Here is a 10102-nt window from a genome sequence, read left to right as displayed (position 1 = left end):
TTGATAAACAATTTTCATGTTAACTGCACAGAGATTTGTACATATCCAAATATTTCTTCCAATTTTTTTGCATAAATTTCATGCTGCAAGTGTAATAACATATGAACTAGATGAACAAATTTTTACCAAACAATAGTCACTCTCGAAATCTTGTCATTCCCTTTATGCAGTCCAATAGACCAGTGTAACACTTTCTCTTTAGAAATTTTTTCTTTTCCAATTTTCCATTATTTGCTGTGAACTAATATTTATATAAATCTGGGTTTCATAAAGATGTGTTTTATTGAATTCCAAAGACTCTAGTATGTCTGAGCAACTTGCACAGATTTCAGTTTTAGCAGACCTCCCTATGATGTACATTAAGTCTACCTGGAATACATAAGTCCAAAATTTATGCAAGAATCAACCTCAGAACTTAGCATAAATCAATTTTATGCAAAAATTCCTTGCTGTGCTTAAATCATAAAACAATGAGCCCTCAATTTACAACATCTTAATTGAACCATAACAAGTTGCACAGGAGGTAAAACAATTGATACATAATAATATTCACAATACTGCAAGATCCTCAGTATTTTAGTCCCTACAAGAAAGATCTTGAAGAAACAGTTAAAAAGGTCTCTGGTGAATCCTTTCAGTAATGTTTAAAATAAATTCTCATTAACCCTTAAAGTCCCACTAATGACTTAGATGGAATTTCTCCTAACATTATCAGATAAGTAATGAGAATAAAGAAAAATATCAATCAGGGATTATTGGTTGATCCAATTCCAAATTCTCCAAACTAACATCACATAAGTTGTATAGCAGACAGTATTAGGAGAATTAGTCATGAAATCTTGGGAGTTAAAGGGTTAAATCTTTGAAGATTCCATCAACTACTTTGAATGGTCCTTAGACAAATATCTTATTTCAAACCAGACTTAAAATACTCTTTCTCTGATCTTTGCCCCAAAGATCTAGCTTTGGATCATTGCAAAGAAAAGTAAAAATTCCTTTAAATATATTGATCAATTCATTGAAACTACTGCAAAGGTATTTATAAAATCTTAAATACATGATTTTAAGATGCTTGAGGGCCCCTATTAAATTACGTGAAAAGCCTAATTCATAATACAGAGATTAAGTAGAGATCTTGACAAGGATCCACTTGACATCCACATAAAATTCCAAAAGGAACCTTGCAAAGATCTATACAAGATCTGGAAATGGGTCTTTTAAAGATCTTTGGAAGATCCTTTTATAATTCCTTGAGGATCCTGAGGGATCATAATGAACAGATCTTGCAATGATCTTGACTAGGATCCTTGTGAGGTCCAGATCGAATTCTTAAGGATCTTTGGAAAGATCTTAACAGGATCCTTGAAAAGATCTTTTGAAGGTCTTTGAAAGATCCTCATTAAATCCTTGAGGATCTTGAAGGGTCCTTGAAAAGATCCTGTAAAGATCTTGACTAAGATCCTTTTAAGATCCTGCTCAAATCCTCAAGGATCCTTGCAAAGATCTTAATAGGATCCTTAAAAGGATCTTTTGAAGATCTTTGAAAGGTCCTCATTAAATCCTTGAGGATCTTGAAGGATCCTTGAAAAGATCCTGCGAAGATCTTGACTAGGATCCTTGTAAGATCCTGATTAAATCCTTAAGGATCCTTGAAAAGATCTTGACAGGATCCTTGAAAGGATCTTTTAAAGATCTTTGAAAGATCCTCATTAAATCCTTGTGGATCTTGAAGGATCCTTGAAAAGAACTTTATGAGGATCCTTATGAGGATCCTTGTAATATCCTTTGAGGATCTTTATAAAATCCTTGAGGATCTTAACAAGTAATTTTGCTTACAAAGATCTTTAAAGATCTTTGAAGATCTTTAACAGATCCTTTAAAGATCCTTTAAAGATCCTTGTCTTTAAGGATCTTTGGCAGGTCTTTGACAATCCTTGAAGATCCTCAAAGATCCTGTGAGGTTTTTCACCAGGGTGTGTCCTACAAAGGAGAAACATTTTTACAAGATACAGAAGTAACTATATGCGATTACAGAGGTGCGTTGGAACTCTGGTCCACAAATAGCTATGCACTGTCCGAAGTATAAAACAATTTTGTTGATAGCTGACACACAGAGAAGAACAACAAGTAAACTTTAGAGCTGTTATCATTGAAGTGTGACTTGCACTTTTCATTTGTATATAAAGAAGGACTTGTATTTTGCACCAAAAATTAAAAAAGGTGTAATATTTTTTGGGAGATCCAGTGATTGAGACATTTAAGAAATTAAGTTATGAAAGGAAACTTGGTTTGCACTTATCACTACTAACAAGTCTTGTTGACAAATAAAGTAAATTGAAGACGTCATTTAAAAGGTGTTTTTCTCAAAGGGAACATTGATTACCTCCGTCTTGTCTGCATACCAAATGTTTTCAAAGTTTGGATGATCCACAAGTACTGAAACTCTTCCAAAAATGTTTTGCAAGAATAAAAACAGCAAAACAAATGAAAGCAATAAGTCACGAAAACAGAGCACAAAACTGAAAAAAGAGCAAAAATCATGAAAAAAGAAAGATTAATTAGGCGTTGAATTTGTTTGTCAAAGGCATGAAATTTCTACTGAAAATAATGTAAACAAAAAGTCTCTGACGGTGTTTGAGGCAACTGAGCTTGACTGTTCCAAGGTTTTGTAACAAAGGCAACCAGTAATGTAGGTCAAGGAAGTAACTTATGTTCATAACTAACAAAGTTCTTTAAGTGTAGATAGCAATGTAGTTATTGTTAACTATTGTGGAAGCTGTGTACCAAGGAACACCTAATGAATGTTTGATGATTTTGGCACATCAGTGAACATGACACATTAATTTGCATCGCAATAAAAATATTTTATGATCATGGAATCCAAGAGTCCTTTAAGGTTAGAAAGCAAATCTGTGATATGAGTACATTGGATTAATTGGTAATTTCCATTTAACATAATTGACCCTGGTTCATGAGAAAATCCACATTAATGTAGAGATTTATTAAAACTTAGTTTGATTAATAAATTTCATGATCTTTAAGTTATAAACATATACATGTATGTATATCTCTTGGTAAGTTTTGTATAGCATACCTTTTATTGAGCCAAAGTTTTAAGCCTCTGAAATTACTCCTTTTCTTAAAACCTTCACATTCAAGGTATTGAGAATTTCTTAGAATTTATGTGGACCTCAGGGTATTTAAATTGCCTCAAATTCAATTCCCAGAAATTCCCAAGAGTTCCACCCTTCTTAAATGATAGGTAGTTTGTATAGCTGATAATTCCTAGGAATTCTAAGTCCTCACAAAACTGGAGTCTTCCTTTCCCAGAAATTCCTAGTAATTCCAAGCTTTTTAAATCAGAGTTAATCTGCGTAGTTGGGAATTTTTGAGAATTCCTAGGGAATTCCTAGGAATTCCCAGGAAATTGGGAATTCAGTTTGCAAGGGTCATTTGCATAATTGGGAATTTTTGAGAATTTTTGAGAATTCCTAGGAATTCCTAGGAATTCCCAGAAAACTGGGAATTCAGTTCGCAAGGGAAAACCTCCAGGTCAAATTGTAAATCTTATTGGGTTAAAAATTATTAGCAACGTTAATGTAAGGTTACTTCAGAGTACTTAACTGAATATATGATTCATTAAAGTATTGCTTGTGCTCTGATCTTGCAATGCACCTATCTTTTTTCCCTAGACTCTTTCATTTGCAACCTCATATCTACCTACCTGAACTAAATTTTTCTGTGTTCTTTATTGAAAATACAGTCCCACAAAACCTAAATACAATAATTATAGTAAACGTTTTGCTCTCAACCAACTGAAAGTTGAACTTTATGCCCTATTGGATATAAGAAACCTACTCTCAGCATTGTGTTACTCTACACGTATGTATCGTCCAGAATTAGTCATACATTCAAACCAAATCAAGCTCCCAATGGCTTCTAGTGTAGATTACATCATTTCCCGAATGTCCCTGCCCTTCTCCAAAGTTTTGTCCTTGTGTACTGGTACACAAAATGTCAAAAATATTCATATGAATTTCTTCCCTAGAGTTTATTTCACATCACTTGCCTTGGAAAAGACAATCAACTTACAAACTTCAGAAGTCAATTCCACTTCGTTAAGACATAATCATGTCTGAATCTATTAGACCACTATGGGAGATTATGCTGATGTTTTTTCAGTTCCTTAAATCCTCGGGCTACATGTGCAACATTTGTTGTCAAAATGAGACCTCCAAAACAAAGTGTGGCCAATAACTCTCATCTTCAGAGTGAACATTTCAGGACTTTTGTATGCTAGTTATCTTTTGTTATTGATGAACAGGATCAATATTGAAAACTATCTAATGGTAATCAGATATTATCTCTTCTGATAGAAACCCAACGAGACACCAGACACTAAAAAGCAGCTCAATTTCGTAAGCCACACATGTACGCATTGCGGGCCTATTTTTAACAAAGGGACGCTATTTGAATTTTTGCTATGCAGTCAGGAACCTCCACAACACGAATTTGAAAGCAACTCATTTTGTCTGTTGGCTTCAAAGGAAACTAAAATTGCAATTATTTTTAAAAAATACTCCAATATGAATTAGACATGAATATTAATTTTGACGGTGACCTGAGAGCTGACTTGGATGAAGAAGAGGAAGAAATAAGCGATGTAGGCACAGTTAACCCATGCTGGCAGAATGCGCCTCAGCAATTATGTAAATATCTTTACGCACGAGCGTCTCGAGCTCACTTCATGAGAAAAAGCAAGCGATTTATTCATGAAAGCGTCACGCGTTGTGTGACTCGGTGTTAAGTTACGAGAGGAAACGTTGAGAATTTAACTCGTTCGCGTCTGAAGCTTTTATAGTAATTAGCGATGTTTACTTTGCTTTATTCGCCATGAAATCCTTATAAATTTTTTTGCAAGAAAACAAAATTGCTTTTTCTAAAGATATTTCACTTTTCTACATGTTCAACTTCTAATAAGTTGTACTGGATTGAAGACCAAATCGCCCACGTCTCTACTCGATTTTATACGTCAACCAAAGCGGAATCAAAATTTTGAGTTAAGAATAGCACCATTTCTTCTGAAGCAAATCCTTAAAGTTCCACAACACAAACAAACCTGCCGATTATAAGCTCAGGGGGTTACACAACTTCGTAAGGGGTTTCAGGAGGGCGTATTAACAGGGGAGCCTATACCCGAGGGGACGTGTATTCATCATACACAGTGCTATCTATAAATTTAATTGGGCCTCATCTCATTAGTAATTCTCTGTACTCTCTCCCATACAGTTCTTGTGATATTAGTTTGGAGAATTTGTTTTTGGATCAACTAATAATCCCCTAATTAATATTCTTCCTTACTCTCATCACTTGTCTGCTTGATAATGTATTAATATTCTAAGGCGAAATTCTGTCTTGGTCACTCATGGGAGTTAAAGGTTAATTAAAGATGAAAAGCATTAATTTTGTTGTTGTTATAGAAGAAGGAACATGTATCTTTTGTTCATGAAATCATTTCAGAGGACACTCAAAAGTAAACCTCCCACACCATAAACAGTAAGCTGTTCATAAATAATTTTCCCGCATGTTGAAAAATATTGAGGAATAATAAACATAACAGCCTCCATTTGGTGTGAAAAGAGGGAAGCTGTAATATTATTTGTAACATAAACCTCTGACAGCTTATTAGAAAATTGATGAAAGTAACAGACTTGAAAACAAAAGAGCTTAATGAAAATGCAATGGAAAAAAAAATTATGAATTTTAAATAAGTTATGTCAGTGTGATTTTTTGCAACAACAGTGCTTTTAATTTATTTACTACAGTTTCCTTTTTTTATTATGTTTCCCCTTTGCCAAATTTGAAATTCAGAAGAAGACACTTGTTGAACAGTTAAGTTACTCTCTGTGATCCCAAAGTGCAGCGACAAACAAATCTTCCCTTAGTGCTTTAACAGTGTGGCTGATCTTTAGAGACACTTTTATCACACCTTTATCACTTAGATCATTTGCTACGCTCTCATCAAAAAGAAATATGACTTTCACTAAACTTTTGTTTGCTTCACCTCAGTGGTGAACCAAAGTATCCATTCTACACTTAATTGATTTAATCATAAGTTGCATTTTGCTGGAAGGCTAATCGAAACAAAACAAAGCAAAACAAGACAAAAAGTATTAAAAAAGAACCTGATGAAAATTTTGTCCTGAAGAATTCATTTAACGCAGCAACTGCAAGTAATCTCTATTTTTTCCGTGGAGAAAAACATGTAAATCCGTAGCATTGTGTAAGCTTTAAATTAAAAATAAACAAACCAAACTTCACATATGCCTTCGATGTCATTTTTTTTTCTAGGTTTCACATAACTTTCCTATTAAGTAATTTGTCACGGTTTAGATTGATTCGAGCAATACTCAGAAAAAGAAATGTGGGTATAAACTGGAACAGGCCGTGGCTACAACTCCTTAAAGCTACATGTACCGGCATTTCATGATCAAGTCTTGTACAATTTTGAACCTGACTTTGTTAAAACGTAGGTAATTTAGTGTTAACAACTGGGTTGAAAACGTAAATTAGCCACCGTAAAGGGTAAAAAAGCTGACGTTTCGAGCGTTAGCCCTTCGCCAATCGCTCTGACGAAGGGCTAGCGCTCGAAACGTCAGCTTTTTTACCCTTTACGGTGGCTAATTTACGTTTTCAACCCAGTTGTTAACACTAAATTACCTGCTATACTCTCCCACCGACGCAGCACCACAGTTTCTTTAGAAACTTACCCCTTTATTCATTTGTTAAAACGTACTTGTGTTAACTACACGTACTTCTTAAGCGTAGTGAACACAATGTGTCTAGTAAACTCTAACCTCTGTTTTGCATTCCAAAAGAGGCTTCGCCAAGCCCGAGATTCTTCTGTAATCTTTTCCCATTAAGCTCATTATTTCAGCTAAACCTTAGTTTTACACAAGCGACTAAATACAGGAATGGCTTCGATCTGTGATTGGATGAAAAAAAAAAAAAAGAAAAAAGTAAAAGTTAGAGTCTAGCTTGTTCAGCGAGGTCGTTCAGCGATATTCCGGTGATGAAAAAGTCATCCGCTGACAAGCTCCGCTGACAAAACTCATTCAGTCAGTTCAGGTTGACGACCAGAGACTCGAGCCATTCGTGTATTTCACCGCAGAAAGGAATGGCTCCAACTCATGCGTATATTAATTTTTTTTTCGTTCTAGGTAAATAATTCGTACACTGAGATAAAAACTGAAAGAGCGATTTATGAGATTCTTCTTATGTTGAAGTCTACAGTGCTTGCAAGTGAAGTCCTCTTTTATTACTATAGGGCCATGTAGTCCCCAAGTTTTAAAATAACGCAGCAACTGCATCTCACGTTTGGAAAATCGCGCAATGTTAGTTGACGCTGCGCCTGATGTTTTTAATTAACAGTATGCTCTGCTTGAGAAATATGGTTTCGCCACAATCGAGAGAGTTTTTTTTCGGGGAAAACTGATTTTCTAGGTTATTGTTTACATGAAGGACAAATCCATTCATCGGACTCTTCATCTGTTTTAAAACTACTGTTCGCACAGTGCTGCTCACTATTTTAGTTTTAATTTTTTTTCAAAAACTGTTTAAAAAATCATTAAAAAATCATTGAAAAAAAGTTATTAAACGTTTGAGTCGGAGCTATTCCTGTCAGCGGTGAAATACACGAATGGCTCCAGTACTCTGGTTGTCCGCGTGAACTGAGTAAATGAATTTAGCAGCGGAGCTAGTCAGCAGATGACTTTTTCATCGCCGGAATATCGCTGAACGACTTCGCTTAACAAGCTAGACTCTGCCTTCTCTTGATTATGTAAGTAGCCATTTCTTGTTTGACTCATCGGTGTTTTCACATTCATATTTCATTGTTCCGCTTCGAGACACGCGGTTAACCATACTCACGAGTAAAGAGTTAAGATATAAGTTATTAACTTGTACTATTTTTATCATCCAATCACAGGTCAGAGCCATTCCTGTATTTAGTCGCTTGTTCGTTTTACCATATCCGCCATCTTTAATAGCGCGCCATGTGTCCTGGGCACCAAGTGATTGCCTCATCTTGGCTACAAAGCGGACATGAATTGGGCTAAAACCGGAAGTTGTCTTCGTGATACATATTAGCAGAAAAACAAACAAACAGACAAAATAGCTTCTGGAACACGTTTACGAAATTCTGCGACACCCAAAATGTAAGAAACTTGAAGAAAAATCTTATGAAGGTTAATCTTTTTCAGTTTTGTCAGTTGTCAATTGATTGCGAAGTTTATTCTTCTCACTACAGGATTTCGCCTGTCCTGAGGTAAAACCGAAACAAAACTGGAACAAGATTGTGGCAGATGGAAAACTTTTTCTGAAGGCAAGGTTCATTAAAACATTTCCACGATTGCCGTAAACTTGGTATGAAATGCTCGTGTGGCACAAAACTTTTCAACCTAACTTTGTTTTAATACCCGCTTGTCGAATTTATGAACGACTCGTCACAATATGGCGACATTGGTATCTGTTGTCATTAAGCCCGTTTCAGTATTGACCGTCTGGCACAAACTCCGCCCTATCCTTCTATTTCTGGAAATAACACATCTTTGCCGCAGCCAGATCTTTGCGACGATCTCAATCATTTTTGCTGTTAACCCTATTAGCTTTGTGCTTCGGCTTCTCGGAGTTATTGTGTAAGATATTGGCCTTCATAATATACACGTTTTTGCATTTGCAAAAAACACCGACATTGGTAAACAACGTTTGGAGCGCTTAAGGGAACTTCAGTGTTAAACCGATTACCTTTTTGTAGTGTTTACCGTTCTACTAAAGTAAGTTCACGTTAGGCAAAGATTCAGCAAGTCTATAATGTGCTCTGTCGGTAGCAGTAGTGGCTCAGTATAGATTGTCGGATTGCAGTCTCAGTACATTGTAGTACCAGTTGAAGTGGCATACTTGTGAACAGTGATTTGACATCAAATGACATTGGTTTCTAGGCATCAGGTGTCTTTGTCATCTTTTACTTTTACGGCAACAGAAGACTGGGGAGAGAGAAATTATTTGTAATAAGAAGGCGACCGTCGGTGAGAAGGAAGGAGAGGGGAGGGGTCAGGCAAAAGAAATTACCAACCTTTTCCACTCCTCCACTATCCCACTGTTGCACTATTGCACTGGAGGTTAATAACCAGTTAAAACTATGCGTGAACATATCTTGGGCTGTTCAGTGAGCTGATGTTTCAAATAGTTTCAAACATCAGCCGCCTACAGCTCATGCTAGAAAAGCAGCTTTAAAAGCCTCTCCCCGTCTGTCTGTACATGTCTTCCGCTCCTTCTCCAATATAACCTCTCTATTCGAAAAATGGTTGAAAAACTAGGTTACCGCCATATGAATAGTTAAAAAGATATTTTGTAAAGGAATTTTTCTTAACAAGACAAATTGGCTGTGATTTTCCAGGAACTAGAAGGAACTTGATGTTTTAATTTTGTTCTAACTTTTATATCATAATAAAGATTACATGTTTCACTGTATCCTTACCAATGTTCTTCCACCGTCAAACGTAGATTCTAGTTTCATCTGGGACAAAATCTTCAGGTCTTGCTTCTTTGGTTCTGTTATTCAGCTCGCAAAAATTACCAGTCATGATATAATTGTAGCTATGAGATGTGAATTCGCTGTAGCAGAACATCAGACATTCGTACGGATCTTGAACCCTTTTCGATTTCAATATGTGACCTTTGAGAGCTTTTCCACTCTCTGACTGCTCTGCGGGTTCACATTGCTGACTAGTGGCCATGCGCGGAGGGATCAAAGATAACGAGTAGAAAAGAAGCATTTTCGCAAACACGTGGCATTCACTAGTGTGATGATCTGATCTACATGTGAAATGAAGATTCTATAGAGCTATTGTTGGCGGCTTGTGAAATTTGCTAAGCAGAACTTATTCTCGTGGCGGCATTTGGAAATGAGTTCTGTTCTTTTGTTTAATAAAGAAGGTTTCTTAACTCTAACTAAACAAAGTCTAATAAAGTAAATTAATTAGCTACTCATCTAATTTGTATATAAGGAGGTATGTTCTTCATTGAATAAAGTTCTGTCTGA

The 10102-nt window shown here is 35.8% G+C and overlaps 1 pseudogene; it reads right to left on the bottom strand.

Moving 5' to 3' along the window:
• The window catches only part of LOC131797412 (uncharacterized), a 35572-nt pseudogene extending 25775 nt beyond the window's left edge, over window positions 1–9797 (bottom strand).
• Window positions 9798–10102: the final 305 nt, after the last annotated feature.

The sequence above is a fragment of the Pocillopora verrucosa genome, chromosome 5 (assembly GCF_036669915.1).
Source record: "Pocillopora verrucosa isolate sample1 chromosome 5, ASM3666991v2, whole genome shotgun sequence".
Taxonomy (NCBI): domain Eukaryota; kingdom Metazoa; phylum Cnidaria; class Anthozoa; order Scleractinia; family Pocilloporidae; genus Pocillopora; species Pocillopora verrucosa.
This window is presented reverse-complemented; position numbering and strand designations above follow the sequence as displayed.